A 14,096-nucleotide genomic window follows, 5' to 3' on the forward strand; every position below is an offset into this window, starting at 1 on the left:
AAAGTGAGGGGAAAGCAGAAAATACCCTTTCTCAGACTTGAAGTCTCTCTTGGGAGCCAGAAAAATATGGTCCCTCCCTATCACCGGGCCAGGCAAAAATCTGTCCCGTCTTTCCCGGCTGTCTGTGGTACCCCACATCCCCTGCAAGGAAAAGCTGCATGAGGACATAGAGACCTTGTAGAAAACTTTGCAAAACACCTTGAGAATTCACATTTCAAAAGCGTGGAGTCAGCCAGCCCAGAAGAGAGGCTGACAAGTACCTTGCGAGGGACTCCAAGTCCAAGCCGAGTTGAGAGGGCCGCGCACTGCCCGCGGACGGGCCGAGCTCCACACCACGTGACCCGGGCGCTCACTCCCTCTCCCTGGGCTCAAGTTGCTTCATCTGCAAAGCAAGAGGGGAGACTGTGAGGCCGTTTCCAAGACGACGGTCACGGCCACAGATTAGTGCACCAGGGTTAGGAGTGGGCCAGCTTTTCCCTTGCGGGGCCACTGCTGGAGGGAACATCTTTGTGCTCTATCCCCAGGCAGCTGAGCTATGATCTCTTAGGACAAATGTCTAAAAGCATGACAGAAGGGACCGCACATAGTATGTCTGGATACATTCTAGAACACCGTGCTTCAGCAGAGCTCCAGTAATTTATATCCCCAACAAGAGTGCCTGTCAATCTGAAGAAAAACAAATCCCCATTGGTTTTTACTTGCATTTTTAAATGATTACGGATGGTGTCCCTATGTTTATAGGCATTTCTCTGGTTTCCTTTGTGCCCACTCATGTCCTGCTTTTCTACCGTATTTTCTTCAGTACGGACGGGCCTCCTAACTCATGTTCACCTGGACACCTGAACCTGCTGGAAGGAAAGCACACAATGAACTAGCTGCCCTCACTTTCAATCCACGACCTCTCACCACTGACGCCAGTGCTGCCGGTGGCCCTGGAATCCCCTGCTCCACTCCTGGGAACATTACACCTGCTCTTTTGTCCCCATCCGTACTCTCAGCTGATACTTTCTGCTCTACTTCACTGTGAAAAGTGAGCACATCTACGGCCCACCTACAAGCTGCTGTTTAGGACCCTCTGCCCCCGAGGGGTGCGGACTCCATCCTCTCTCACTACTGAAGACCAGCACTCCCGAAGTCTCCCCCTGCCTCCGACCCTGCACCATCCACTTTCCCCCCTCTACTGGATCACTCTCCTTTGGATAAAAACACACAACAACTCTCCTCTTGAGGAAAAAAACAAACGCTTTGTTGAACTCTACGCCCTTCTAGTCCCTACCTCATTTCTCAGTTTCCAATTCCTTTCCTTTTACTTGCTATAAACCAACTCAAATTGGGCTTTTGTACCCATCATTCCAGTAAGACAGCCCCCGTTAGGTTCCCCAGTGACTTCCTCGTTGCTAAATCCAGTGGCTGGTCCTACATTCCTTAAGTGCCCCATCCCAACACCTGCTGGAGCTGATCTGCCCCTCCTCATTGGCTCTTGGCTTTGGGGAGGCCACCTTCTCATTGTCCCCTTCCACTTCACTGGGGCACCTGTCCCCTGATGGGGTCTTTTGTTGGTCCCTCCTCCTCTCTCACCCCTACATTGGGGTCCTGCGAATGTCATCACACTTCCTGTGTTTATACCCACTCCCTAAGAGGTCTGTGTATTTTCATTGCTTTAAATATGACCCACGCTAGGAGAACTCCCAAATATATACCTCGAAGCCTGGACATCTCCTGAATTCCAAAGTTATACGACTGTTTCCCGGATGTCTCCCTTTGAATAGACAACAGAGACCTCAAACTCAAGTATCCAAACCAAATCCCTGGTCCTCCCCAAGCCAGGCCCCCTCGTGATGCTCACATCAATGGTACTTCCATCCTTCTCAATGCTCAGGCCCCAAACCTAGAAATCATCCCAACTCCTTGCTTCCTTTCACAGCCTGCACCAGATCCATTAGAAAATCCCATCAGCTAACCTTTTTTAAAAAATCCAAATCCAACCACTTTTCCCCCATTCTCTTTTCTATTTCTGCTCAAATGTCACTTTGGCAGCGAAGCTTCCCTGAATGTCCACAGCAGCACCAATCCCCTCTAACCGCCCCACCCTGCTTCATCTTTACCCACAATCCTTATCAATAATCTATTTACTAGCTTCCTTTCCATTAGACTAGAAGCGTCAGAAGGCAATGATTTGGTTTAGTTCACAGCTTACACCCTAGTAGCCTAGAACACTCTCTAGCATAAAACTCAATAAATAGGGGCGCCTGGGTGACTCAGTCGGTTAAGCGTTCGACTTCAGCTCAGGTCATGATCTCATGGTTGGTGGGTTCGAGCCCTGAGTCAGGCTCCGTGCTGACAGCTCGGAGCCTGGAGCCTGCTTCCGATTCTGTGTCTCCCTCTATCTCTCTCTGTCCCACCCCCAATTGAGCTCTCTTTCTCTCTCTCTCAAAAATAAACAATAAAATTAAAAAAAAATAAAAAAAAAACTCAATAGATGTTGAATGAATAAGTTTGTATGTTAGGAATATTCATTCTTGCATGTCATAGATGTCATAAATATCAGCCCCCTTTTGACCTTCTAACTTTGCTTACAGTATTTGTAGGCACAGTTAAAAGTAACATTAAAAAAAAAAAAAAAGCCTTTTCTCAGCCCCAAAATACAAATGCTCTCTTTACTGATATTTTTGTAACTTTATTTAGCTCTTTATCCATTTGGAAATTATTTTTGATACACTACTTACGGTTGGAAACTTATTTCCATCCAATGGATAGATAACTGTGCCAACACCATTTACCAGACCTTCTGTTACCCATCATTTGAAAGGCCACCTTTATTGGTTTATTGTCCTATTCCGTTCCTTTGACCTAGTTACTTCCAGTCCAGTCCTATGCTATTGTGGCTTTATATTTTAATATTGGGTAGAATAAAATCTTCTCCCTCTTACTACTTTTCATCTTCAGAATTCCCCGGTTATTCCAATGTATTCCTTGAGAAGCAGGTTATAATCGTTTAATCAGATCAACGGTGGCTGCCATGATAATCCTCATGATTACTGACAGTAGGAGAAGGAGACCAAGGAGGAGTAGAGTCCTACCCTCGGGGTCTCAGCGACCCTCTGGGCTGCGGGTCAGTTGCGGGGTGCCACGTCTAGCCCCCACTGTCTCTTTGTGAACAGCCAGATGACAGCCTGAGGTGGACTATTCCAAGTTCCAGGGCTCCCGGGAGAAAGCACCCTTCCTAGAAAGAACTCCCATGGGAACTGCCAATGACAGCAGGTGGGGGGTTGGGGAGGTGATTTATTACCTGAAGTTAGAGTTCTTAAAGCTCAGATCCACTGCGGGAGAAGCAAGGGGCCACGGGGCTTATCGGTCACCTCAAAGCGATTTTCATGTTTTGCAGTTTCCTTTCGGGCAGTCAACTTCTTCCGGAAACCTACAGTGGGGCCCACAAGAAAAGAACACCCAGCCAGGTCACTTGGGGGAAGATAAACCGAACGATCTCCTGTTGGCTAAGGGACACGGGGGAGCTAGCTCCCGACTCCTGGTCAGAGGCTCACAATCGCAGCCTCCAGCTGCCTATTAAACCCAACTGCGGACACATGAAGGAAGCTGGCAGGCGAGATTTTTCTACGAAAAACAATGCTTTTTAAGTGATTAAACATGGATTCCTGGATGTGCCTTTAAGAGAAAGAAGATTAGCTGTACTTTTCGTTTCTCCTACTGGCTCTGTGTCAGGCACTGTTCTCACCGCGTCACGTAGATTAACTTATTTACACCCCAAAACAACCATGAGGTAGACGCTACTATTTTCTTCACTGTACCGATAAGAAGGCTGAGGCAGAGAGAGACGTGAAGACACTAGCCCAGGTCACACAGCCGCGGGGCCCCATCGCCGCTGAGGACTGCCTCCGCTCTCTCCCAGGTGAAGAGCCGTCCGAGCGCAGACAAGGAACAACAGAAAACAGGCCTTCAGGAAACACTAAGCCAAAGCACGTGCGCACAGGGCCATATCTGAGACTGCTAGAGGCAAGGTAAGAGGTTTATAGGAAATGCCCAGGAAGTTCATGTACAGAGTCTGGGCACCTAGAGCTAAGGGGAAAGGCAATTCGGAGAAGGTGCTTGTGTTATCAAATGGCCTGCCGCCCTGCCCTTCCACTGGCAGGAGACGGGTCTCCTCTCCGGCCTGTGGTCCCTGCGTCTAGAAGGAACTGGCTCTAAAGGAAGAGGGCCACACCTGCCTTCCCATTCCCTTTCTTGAGACAGCAACATCAGGTCTTGAGTGGGCCTTTCCTGACCTTTCTGAAGCAAAAATTCTGGGGTTTCACAGTCTGCTGGCTACTTCTTGCAGCCTCTGAATACCTTGGTCTTGAACGTCCAGAAATAGGGCTGCTTTTGTCCTCTTGACTTAAGCTTCTGTGCGGTCTGATTCAGACACCCTCACTGACCCGGGTAGCCACAGTCTGGACATGTGCAAACAGCAGGACAGGATTTTGGGGTTCTAGTCCCTAAGCCTCAGCTGAACAGCCCATGGACACCAAGTCCCCAGGGCAGTGCTGCCCAAGCACTTACCCTCCAAGAGTGTCTTCACCACGCGTGACTCGGATGGCGGCACCAGGGCTCGTCCGGAGCCCCCCCACCTTTGCAAGGACCCCTCTCACAGTTACCTGTTGTCTCTTGGAGCTCCCTCCCTGGGCTCGGTCTGATTCCCCACATGGGTCCCACGCTCTCCTCCAGCCCCCAGATGAGGACCCACCCTGGGCATTCCCTCCTTCCCTCACCCCGCTTGCCCTCTGACAGATGGGCCACTGCCTCCCTCCATGCCATTCTCCTCCCCAGCCTGGGCCCTCCATACTGTGGTCACAGATAGGATCCCCCCCTTATTTAAAACACTTCAGTAGCTCCTCCCCTGCCCTGCCCCAAGCCTTCCAGAAACTCCCTACCAGGAAACATCAAACCTCCACAACAGGTTGGTTGGTTGGTTGGTTGGTTGGTTGGTTGGTTGCTTGCTTGCTTGCTTGCTTGCTTGCTTGCTTGCTTGCATTTCCTGCCCCGCCCAGCCCTCCCCATCTGATGCCTAAAGCTCTAGGCACTTAAGGTCTCAAGAGCACGTGACCTCCACTGGCCCACACTGCTTTGCCCTTTACTAATTGGTCACCTGGTGAACGGCTCTCCTTTCAAGTGCCTTCAGGTTGAAGGCATTTCTGGCTCCCCCAAGAGGCCTTTTGGCTCGGCCCATGCTGCGCTGACCCTTCTCTTCACACCTGTGGCCCCTCCACTCTCTGCCCCGCCTCCGTGATCTCACTATTAGGGAGTCCCCTGGGTACCGCACCTCACTCTCTTTCCCTCACTTCTCCGAAACTTAGATGAAGGCTCTCAATACCAAAGGCCATATGAAATTTCTTATCTGGATCAGTTGTTCCAATACTCAAATTTCCTTTATAGAAATAATGAATGCTCCCACAAATGCTGGCACTATATTTTGCAAAACAAAAATCAGAAAGGCCTTTCCTGTATGCTTGGACAAAGTAAGTAAGCTTGAATCAGCTGTGACAAGTATTTTTGGAAAGCTGTCTTCTCTCCAAGAAGGTGTTCTTAGGTGTAAGACAATGAATGAAACAACAAAAGAAAACCCCTCTTTCTGTGCTGATTTCTTCCGACGGAGAACTGAGCCCCGGGAGGGAGCTCCAAGAGACAACAGGTAACTGTGAGAGGGGTCCTTGCTAGGGGGGGGCTCCGGGCCAGCCCTGGTGCTGCCATCGAAGTCACACATGGCAAAGACACTCTTGGGGGAGCCTGGCCTGGAATCGGGGACCCCATGTGTGTCCACTTCTGAGCTGGAGACTTCCAAAGGAGGGGGAGGCTCACCGGATGTCAGAGGAAGCAAGGCACAAAGAGACTTGTGCAGTGTGCTTGGGGAGAGCTTGATGGTACCCTCAGTAGCCCCTCAATCCCCTCGTGCTCCTTGGAGCTCAGGAAGAAGAATCTCAGGGGCTCCATACAAAGGAGCACGGGGCTGGAAGGGGAGTCCCAGCCCTGGCTAGCCCCTGCAGAGGACCTCGGCAGCTGAGAAGGGTGAGGGTGTCAACCACTATTAGGCACCAAAAGCAGACACAGCCGCTCCTCTGAGCAGAGCAGGGTGAGCCGAAAGCCGGAGAAACCCACACGGGTCATCAACGAGAGGATGAGAAACCCACCCATGTCATCTACAGGAGGATGACCACACTGAAGACCACCGATCGCAGACCAGGCATCTCTCTCTGCTTTCCCTCCTCCTTGACCCAGTACCCCAACATGCTACAAGAAGGGGAAGGGGCGTGTAGCTTGCATTATGGTTCCAACTGTTAGCCTCCCCTCCCTGTGAGGACAGTGTGCAGTGTTGGCCCTGCCACGTGATTCTCCTTGATGGATGAATGCCAGCGGAAGGGACGGCCTCAACTTTCTAAAAGAAGCTTTACCACGTGTTCCTTTGTGCCGAGAGCAGGAATTTCCCGGAGTGAGGCTCCTCCTTTCGCGGAGGTCCCGGATGGATAGAGGCACGAGGAAGAAATAAAGCTTTGCTACTGGGAGCCACTGAGAGGCTGAGGCTGGGTGTCACTAGGGAGACCAACTCTTCTGTTTGCCTCAGACCTTCCCACTTTAGCACCGCAAGTCCTGCCTCCCAGAAAACCCGTGTCCCCCACAAACCAGGACAGTTGGTCACCTAGTTCCTACCGCTGCATCTCTCACCCATCCGAAGCAGACCGACACAGGCAGGATGAAGGAAGCACAGACGGGATCCTGGAGCCACTGACGGATCCCCTGATCTGGGAGGAGGGAAGGGACAGGGATGTTCACACTGGACTAGTTTCATCTTCACAATAACCCATCCGTTAATTGTGGTCATTATCCCCATTTTCCAGGTGAGGATGGAGGAGGCAAAGCTAACTTGCTTAAGATAACGCAGCTGGCAGGTGGGGATGGAAGCCCAAGTGTGCCCGGCTCCATGCTGGGTCTTCTGACTACCACACCACTGCCAGTCCCGTCTCCAAAACCACCCCCAGCCCCAATCCAAGCATTCCTGGAGCAGGCATGAGGGGAAGTAAGAAAAGGCAATCCTAGTTCAAGACAGCTACAGAACCTGAACCAATAGGTTTGTCTCTGGGCTTCCTGGCAGCCAGGGCAGAGAAGGAAATGTCCAGCCCTCACACTGGCTGGGAAGTGTATCCTCCGGACAGACCGACCAGGGAGGGGTATCTGTCAGGGAGGTTTATGGGACCTGAGCAATGCCGGGCCTAAGGGCTCTGAGGCAACAAGCTTTGTGAAAGAAGAGAGTGCTTCCCCCTTTTAAAACGGGACCTCAGTGAACACCTGCCCCGGCCTGCCCCTACCCTCAGGTGTGACAGCTGACGGTGCTCCGTTAAGCCACGTTGTGAATCCCCAGTAGGTCACTAGGGTGGCAGTGTTTGATGGCGTGGCTTAATAAGAGGGCGTGGCTTAGGAAAATATGGACGCTAGGGAATCGGCATCCTCGATTACCCTACTAGCTGTATGCTTACTGATTTGCTTCCTCAAAACCCCAAGCCTTCCAGTAAGGGCCCCTGCATGGCCATCTCTGTATCCCACAACCTTCAGGGGCCTGTCCTGGGCATAGAGGTGTTCCAGAAGTACTTTCCCTCCCTGCCTACCCCCCCCCCCCACCCCGACCAACCCTAGAGGGCCATGGCAGGTGGCCCTTGTTCCCATCCTCCACGTTCTCCACGATGTGGTGCCGGGGCCTGGCTCCAAGTTTACTGAGGGAATGGATGAGGAGCTGCTCTAGTCCGTTCAGGTGGTGGTGGTCTCTGAGCAGAGGCAAGAGGCTGGAGGGGCTCTGTCTCCTCTGCAAGTCCCTGGGCCCTCCATGGTCCCTATGACAGCCTGTGGGGAGTTCAGTTGCCTTGCTTTGCAACAGATGCATTTAGAGAATGTTCGTCCAGTAAGGCCAGGTGCTTTGAGCCTAAGGTAACAGGTGTTTGCATCGGGGTCATTCAGCGAGGATTTGTCTAGCCCCTAGGGCACCGGGGACACAGGGAGGAATCAGCAGTCTTAATGTTCAAGATCCCCTCAATCGAGTTGGAGAGACAGGATCTAAATAAAGACATGACCGCATGCTCGCTGCAAGGGGCGGAGCCAGGCTTACACTTGCACAAACAGCACAAGTCCGGGATGTGCCTCTGCCGTGGTAAGTGTCAGAGATCTGCGGAGCCGTTATGACAAACTTCCAGCAGGTGGCAGTCAAGTGTCTTGAGGAAGGAGGGCCTTTCTTCCCTAGCTGTGAGGCAAACGTAAGGGACAGGAGCAGAATGGAGGAGGAAAGACAGTTTAGGGGCTGGTGTGTGTGTGTGTGTGTGTGTGTGTGTGTGTGTGTGTGTGTGTGTGTGTGTGTGTGTGTGTGTGTGGTGTCGGTGAGGGAAGGAGAAGGAACCAGGGTGGCGGTGAGACTTGAATTAGGGGCTGCAGATGCTTGCCTGGTGGACCGGGCTGTTGGAAGTCTGTTCTGAGCTGGGGAAAAAGCACTGACCGTGGCTGTCAGGGGCCAGGGGATCCCTGTCTGTGGCACCTGTGGACAATCCTGCTGGTAGCTCTAGATGCTTGGGAATCCCGGAATCAAGCACAAATCAAGGAGGCTGCGTTTGGAAGCACAGGGCTTGGAGGGCCAGTTGAGAGGGTCTCACGGGGGCAGGATTTGTAAGTCCTGGGGAATTCTGTGAATGAACACAAGGCTGGTTCTTGTGGAAGAAGTCTTCAACACGATCAATGGAGCAGAACCTACAACATCCCAGTCTCCAGGGGCTACTGGGGGCCCTTAGTGGGATTCAGAGATTTCATGAAGAGTCACGAGACAGAGCACGCACCTCGCCCAGCACAAGTGCTTAGTAAATGTTTGCTGAATGAATGATAAAAGAGATGCCTTCTTAGACCTTCGCCAAGTCTATTACTGAAGTCTAGGAAGAAGAACCTTTCTTCTTCTTTTTTTTACTGTATAGAATAAGAGAGCCTGGCCCTAAAGACTCATAGGGAAGAACACTATTTCCACCAGAAAACTTACTGCCTGAAGTTGAAGAAAGTTCTGGAAAACTTCCACATCTTGTTCTAAAGGAAACCAAAGGATGCAGTGCTGTTATTTCGTGGTAGAATCAAGACACTGGTGTGAGGGAGAGCAGACGGGGAGGCCTGGGAGGCGCTCTGAGTTCCAGGTCAGGGCTGTGGATGGAGGCAGGCTGGCCCAGCCAGCAGGGGTGGACCCAAGGAGGGTTGAGACTCTGAGGAGAAAAGGGATATGCCTTCTCTGAGGATGTGGGCAAGGTGAGAGAAAAGGGGAAGAATACTAAGCAGGTGTTTCTCCAGAGCTGGTGGATCAGGCATGTGACGTCCCTGGCACTTTCACAAGCAGAGGCTGGGGAAGAGCTGAGACTCTCCCCCTGGCAAGGGGCAGGTGGGGCGTGGACAAAAGGGTGAGATCATGGGCACATGAGGAGGGAGGGCAGGGCAGCGGTCAGTGCAGGGCCTCTGGAGCCAGATGGCTGGGTTCAAATCCCAGCTCTGCCACCTACGAGGTGTGCGTCCTGGGCCAGTTCCGTGACCTCTGGGAGCTGTACTTTCTCCCCCGTAAAATGAGAAGGATGCAGTCACAGACTGAATGAGCTCAGTATCGCAAAAGCACTTAGAACGCTCATCAGGTTAACTGTGCTTATTGAAATGGAGGGCCTCACGCTGCTGAGGAAAGGAGGGGTAGGAGGCTGTGGAAAGGTAAGCTGTGATGTCAAAGAAATCAAACTCAGACGGGACACTCTGGAATGAAGGAGCTCAGAAATGGTAAGAGCAGAGTGTGTGTGCCTGCCAGTGGACATGAAGAACTTAACAGGGGGCTCTGGGGACCACGCGGGAGTCAGTGAGGGGTGCTGGGGAATGAGTGGAGGAACCTGGGCACGGGGTGGGGGCCGGAGGAAAGGCCAGTATTTTGCAGCAGGGAGGACTCATGACAACTGGAAAGCTGAGTGGTATTTCGGGAATCCAACCCCTTCATTTTACTTCAATGAAACCAACATACAGGGAAAGAGCTCCTCCTACAGAAAGCTGGGAACAGGATCATGAGAAACTTAAGTCAATGGCTGATAGTAACAAAACTGCCCGGGAAGGTGAGGTGGAGAAAGCAGAGACAGTGATTTCCCTACAGAGACGGGCACCACAGTGGACAGCTGGCTGCCCAGGGCTGGGGGACTCCCAGCTGAGGGGTGTTGGGGGACAGGAAGTAGATGTCCCTGTTATGGCTCACCTACCATAGGTTTTGGCTGACAAGTAAGGAGGCCTCAGATGGTTACCAGGCGCCCAAGGCCCTCAAGCAATCCCCTCAACGCACTCTACTGAGCACCCATATCCACCAGGTAATTCGTACGGTGAGAAGAGTCAGGGACTTGAGTAAGTTTCCACCACAAACGGCATGCGGCAGTCAAATTTCAATCGAGGACAATGTCATAATCATGAAGACACTGTTAGCGTGCGGGTCCACAGTCACTCATTCGTTCATCTTTCAGCAAATATTTGCTGAGGGCATCCACGTGCCAGGCACCGTTCTCCACAGCGGGACTGCGGGCGAAGACACAAACATCCTTGTCCTCACCTGGTACGCATTCTGGGGAGGAGGGCAAGCAGAGACGAGTAAGTAAGTGATGCTGGCAGGTGGGGAGCGCTGGGGCAAGAACTCAGAGTCGGGGCGGGAGGAGCTCTGGAGACGTGGCAGCAGGGAGGTGAGGAGGTGAGGCGGGGAGGGAGGAGCACTCCAGGCTGGGAGGAGCCTGCACAAAGGCAGAGAGGGAGCCGAGGCTGTCAGGGGACCAGCCCTGGAGCAGGGTGGGCACAGACCACGTGGTGCCTGGCGGGCCCCCGTGAGGGCCTTGGTTTTGCCTCTGAGTGAAGTGGGGGGGGATGATGGGCCCCCACTTGGGGTTAAGCCTGGCTGCGGGGTTGAGAAGAGATGGTGGGGAGGGGGGACCTGTGTGTGCAGGTGCACGTGGCGGTAGCGGGACTGTGTGGGTGGGTGCACCTGCTTGTGCGTGAGTGAGCATGCCTGTGCCTGCGTGTGTGCACACGGGTGAGCGTGGTGCATGTGCGTGTGTGGGAGTGAGTGTGCACATGCATGCATGAGTGCGTTGGGGAGGCCCGCGAGGAGAGGGCTACGATGGTCTGGGGAAGGTGACACAGCTCGGTCCCGGCCCAAGAGTGCGGGCAGTGAGGAGGGCATGACAGGGCTCGGGGCTGTGTGGCCAGGTGAGGTGATGAGTTGCGGTCACTTCCTGGTATACTCTGGAGGAACAGCTGACCGGACTTTCTGATTTTTTTCTGGCATGAGGGGTGACAGCCACTCTGTGAACTGCACAAAGGCCCCCAGGTATGGGGGTGACTGGGGGTGAAAGTTCCAACGTGAGCTCTACTTGCCAGGCTGCATGCCCTGTGTGACGGCTGGAGGAAGAGGGATCTCTTGTCGTCCAGCTAGAGGCCAGCAGCCATTGGTCGGGGAACTGTTAAGTGAGAGGCATGACGAGACATAGAAGTTGCAGGACGGAGTGCACAGCTGCGCACTGCACTCCTGCTGCCCCTCCCCTCCCATCTGGAGCAGAGACTGCCTCCTGGTTACTGAGCATCACCCCTGCTGGGGACGGTGCTGACCCAGATGTGGCTCAGTTGGTGGGCATAACAACCTTTTGGGAAAGGCATCATCATCAACATAGTGTAGAAGATGGCAATGAGGCTCAGAGAGGTACAGCCACTTGTCTGAGATCACACAGCCAGCAGGGGGAACGGACACCCAACCCCGATGTGCCCCACTGGAGAGCTGGGCCCCACATGGTTCGTGTCTTCAGTGACTCAGCAGAGAAAAGCGGAAGTAGGAGATGTAGGGCAGGGCCAGCTGAAGCCCATCCCACCTCCTTCCTATGAGGCAAGGATGTCAGAACACAGTAAGGACGTGCCCTGACCAGGGTACTGGGGGGATGGCCAGTGTGTGTCTGACAGATGGTCCTCTCCGTTTTCACTCGCAACAACTGGAAACCATTCTGAAATGTTCTTGTCCACCTGCCCGTCCCGTGAGCACAACTTGAGGAAGACAATTTGATCTTGGGATGGATCTCAAGGCCTTCTCCCAGTGCCCCAGCTCCCAGATGTTGCCGTGAGTGTTCCGGACCCCAGAAACATCCCTGCAAGTTCCTCTTTTAGCTAAAACGGAATCTGCTTGTTTGCTTTCATTCCTACGCAAGGAATAAAGCCATTATTTCAGTGATTTTTGGTTTCCTTTTTCCAAGCTTTGGTTACAGCAAGTGACCGTCACATGCTCAAGGGTCTGGAAAAACATGAGTTCGTAAGGTGCTTTTCCTGGGAAAATATTCAGTGCAGGGACCACAACAAAAATAACAATGCAAAAACTGTGGCAGCAGAGACCACACGCTGGGCTTTTATGTTGTGCCAGTCAGTGTTGTTTCACTGAGTTTCCAAAGAAGTAACTAATTCTCAGAGATGTGAAGTAAATTGCCTGAAATTCTTAGCTCATGAACAAGAAAGTCATGATTCAAACTCAGGTCAGTTTGACTCCAAAGCTCTGTGACAGGTGAAGGACTCTCATCCTTTCTTAATTAGACAAAACAAAAATAAAACCTCCTATAAATCGACAAAAAGGCAAATACCTCCCTGGGAAACCAAAGGATACCAAGAGGTAAATTCACAACATTCACACAATTAATTCGTGGAGGCAGAGGACAACACAACATGGTAAAGAACAGGGGCCTGGCCGGTTCTCCTTTCTGTAAAAATCTACACATGGATGTTAAAAAAAAAAAAAAAAATGTATGTACAGGTGGGAGAGGTGAAAAAAAACCAGAGATGGCAAAGATGAAAAAAGGTGATAAAAATTACTTTTCAGACTCTTTATGTATTTGCTAAAAGGGACAGGGGAAAACATCAAAACACCTTCTTTGTCTGACAAAGGATGCCATTAAAAATTCTGATGTCGGCTACATATCCTTAATGTAAAAGGACATTTTTTTTTAATTTTTTTTAACGTTTATTTTATTTTTGAGACAGAGAGAGACAGAGCATGAACGGGGGAGGATCAGAAGAGAGAGGGAGACACAGAATCTGAAACAGGCGCCAGGCTCTGAGCTGTCAGCACAGAGCCCGACACAGGGCTCGAACTCACGGACTGTGAGATCATGACCTGAGCCGAAGTCGGACGCTTAACCAACCAAGCCACCCAGGCGCCCCTAAAAGGACATTTTTAAGAGAAATCAAACAATTTTTAAATTAAATTTTTATTGTTTATTAGTTATTCTTTTATGCTTTTTTAGGACCTAGTGTAGAGACTCCCTAAGTTCTACAAGGCTCCTGGAAGAATTATCTGTCCCTACGTTCTCCTGCCCATTTTCAGAAGCAACCAGTTACAGAAAGTACCTTTGTGTTTCTGAACAACCGCGGATGGTACTGCTCATTGACACCCCAGTTTTAACCGGGATCTGTTCCCTTCTCGCCACAGAAGAGGGAAATTCACCTCTCTTCTATTACCTCTGTCATTATAGGCATGCATAAGAACCTAACCTCCCATTCAGCCAACAAAGTTGCATAATTATTTTGGGCAGATGAATATTCAGCTTTCATATTTACTATGAGCATGTAAATCCTAGGCACAGTGAGGGCTATGTGGGGTATTCTGACCCCATTCCTTTGCTGCATACCTTTCTGTTTCCCTTTAGTTGTGACCTGTTCTTTTTAAAGTTAAAAAAGATATGTCTAGGTATGTATATTTAACCCATCCTTCTACATTTGACTACGTCTCCCTTCAACTTATTCAAAGAAACCATTTCTTTTCACTTCAGGTTTATCCTAAGGTTTCTCCAGCTAATTTATAAGCTAATACACACACACACACACACACACACACACACACACACACACTCCCTCTCTCATACTTGCAAAAGTTAAACAAATATTTTAATATTCTTTTCACTTTCCTGAAATTTGTGAATAATATAACATACCAACACATAATTTCAAACACAATCTGCATAATACCCTGACTATAACACACAAAAAATAAGTTGGTTAAA

At 51.1% G+C, this 14,096-nt stretch overlaps 1 protein-coding gene across 14 annotated transcripts in view; it reads right to left on the reverse strand.

The window, feature by feature from the left end:
- Positions 1-14,096, reverse strand: part of BMAL1 (basic helix-loop-helix ARNT like 1) — a 107,274-nt gene that overhangs the window by 31,015 nt on the left and 62,163 nt on the right. For all 14 annotated transcript variants that reach the window (XM_053203470.1, XM_053203464.1, XM_053203467.1 and 11 more), the window contains 2 exons: positions 3,290-3,418; positions 261-382 (listed from right to left, as the gene is read on the reverse strand). The gene's annotated coding sequence lies outside the window, so the exon portion shown is untranslated. The remainder of the gene's footprint in view (positions 1-260; positions 383-3,289; positions 3,419-14,096) is intronic.

This window comes from Acinonyx jubatus, chromosome D1 (assembly GCF_027475565.1).
Source record: "Acinonyx jubatus isolate Ajub_Pintada_27869175 chromosome D1, VMU_Ajub_asm_v1.0, whole genome shotgun sequence".
Taxonomy (NCBI): domain Eukaryota; kingdom Metazoa; phylum Chordata; class Mammalia; order Carnivora; family Felidae; genus Acinonyx; species Acinonyx jubatus.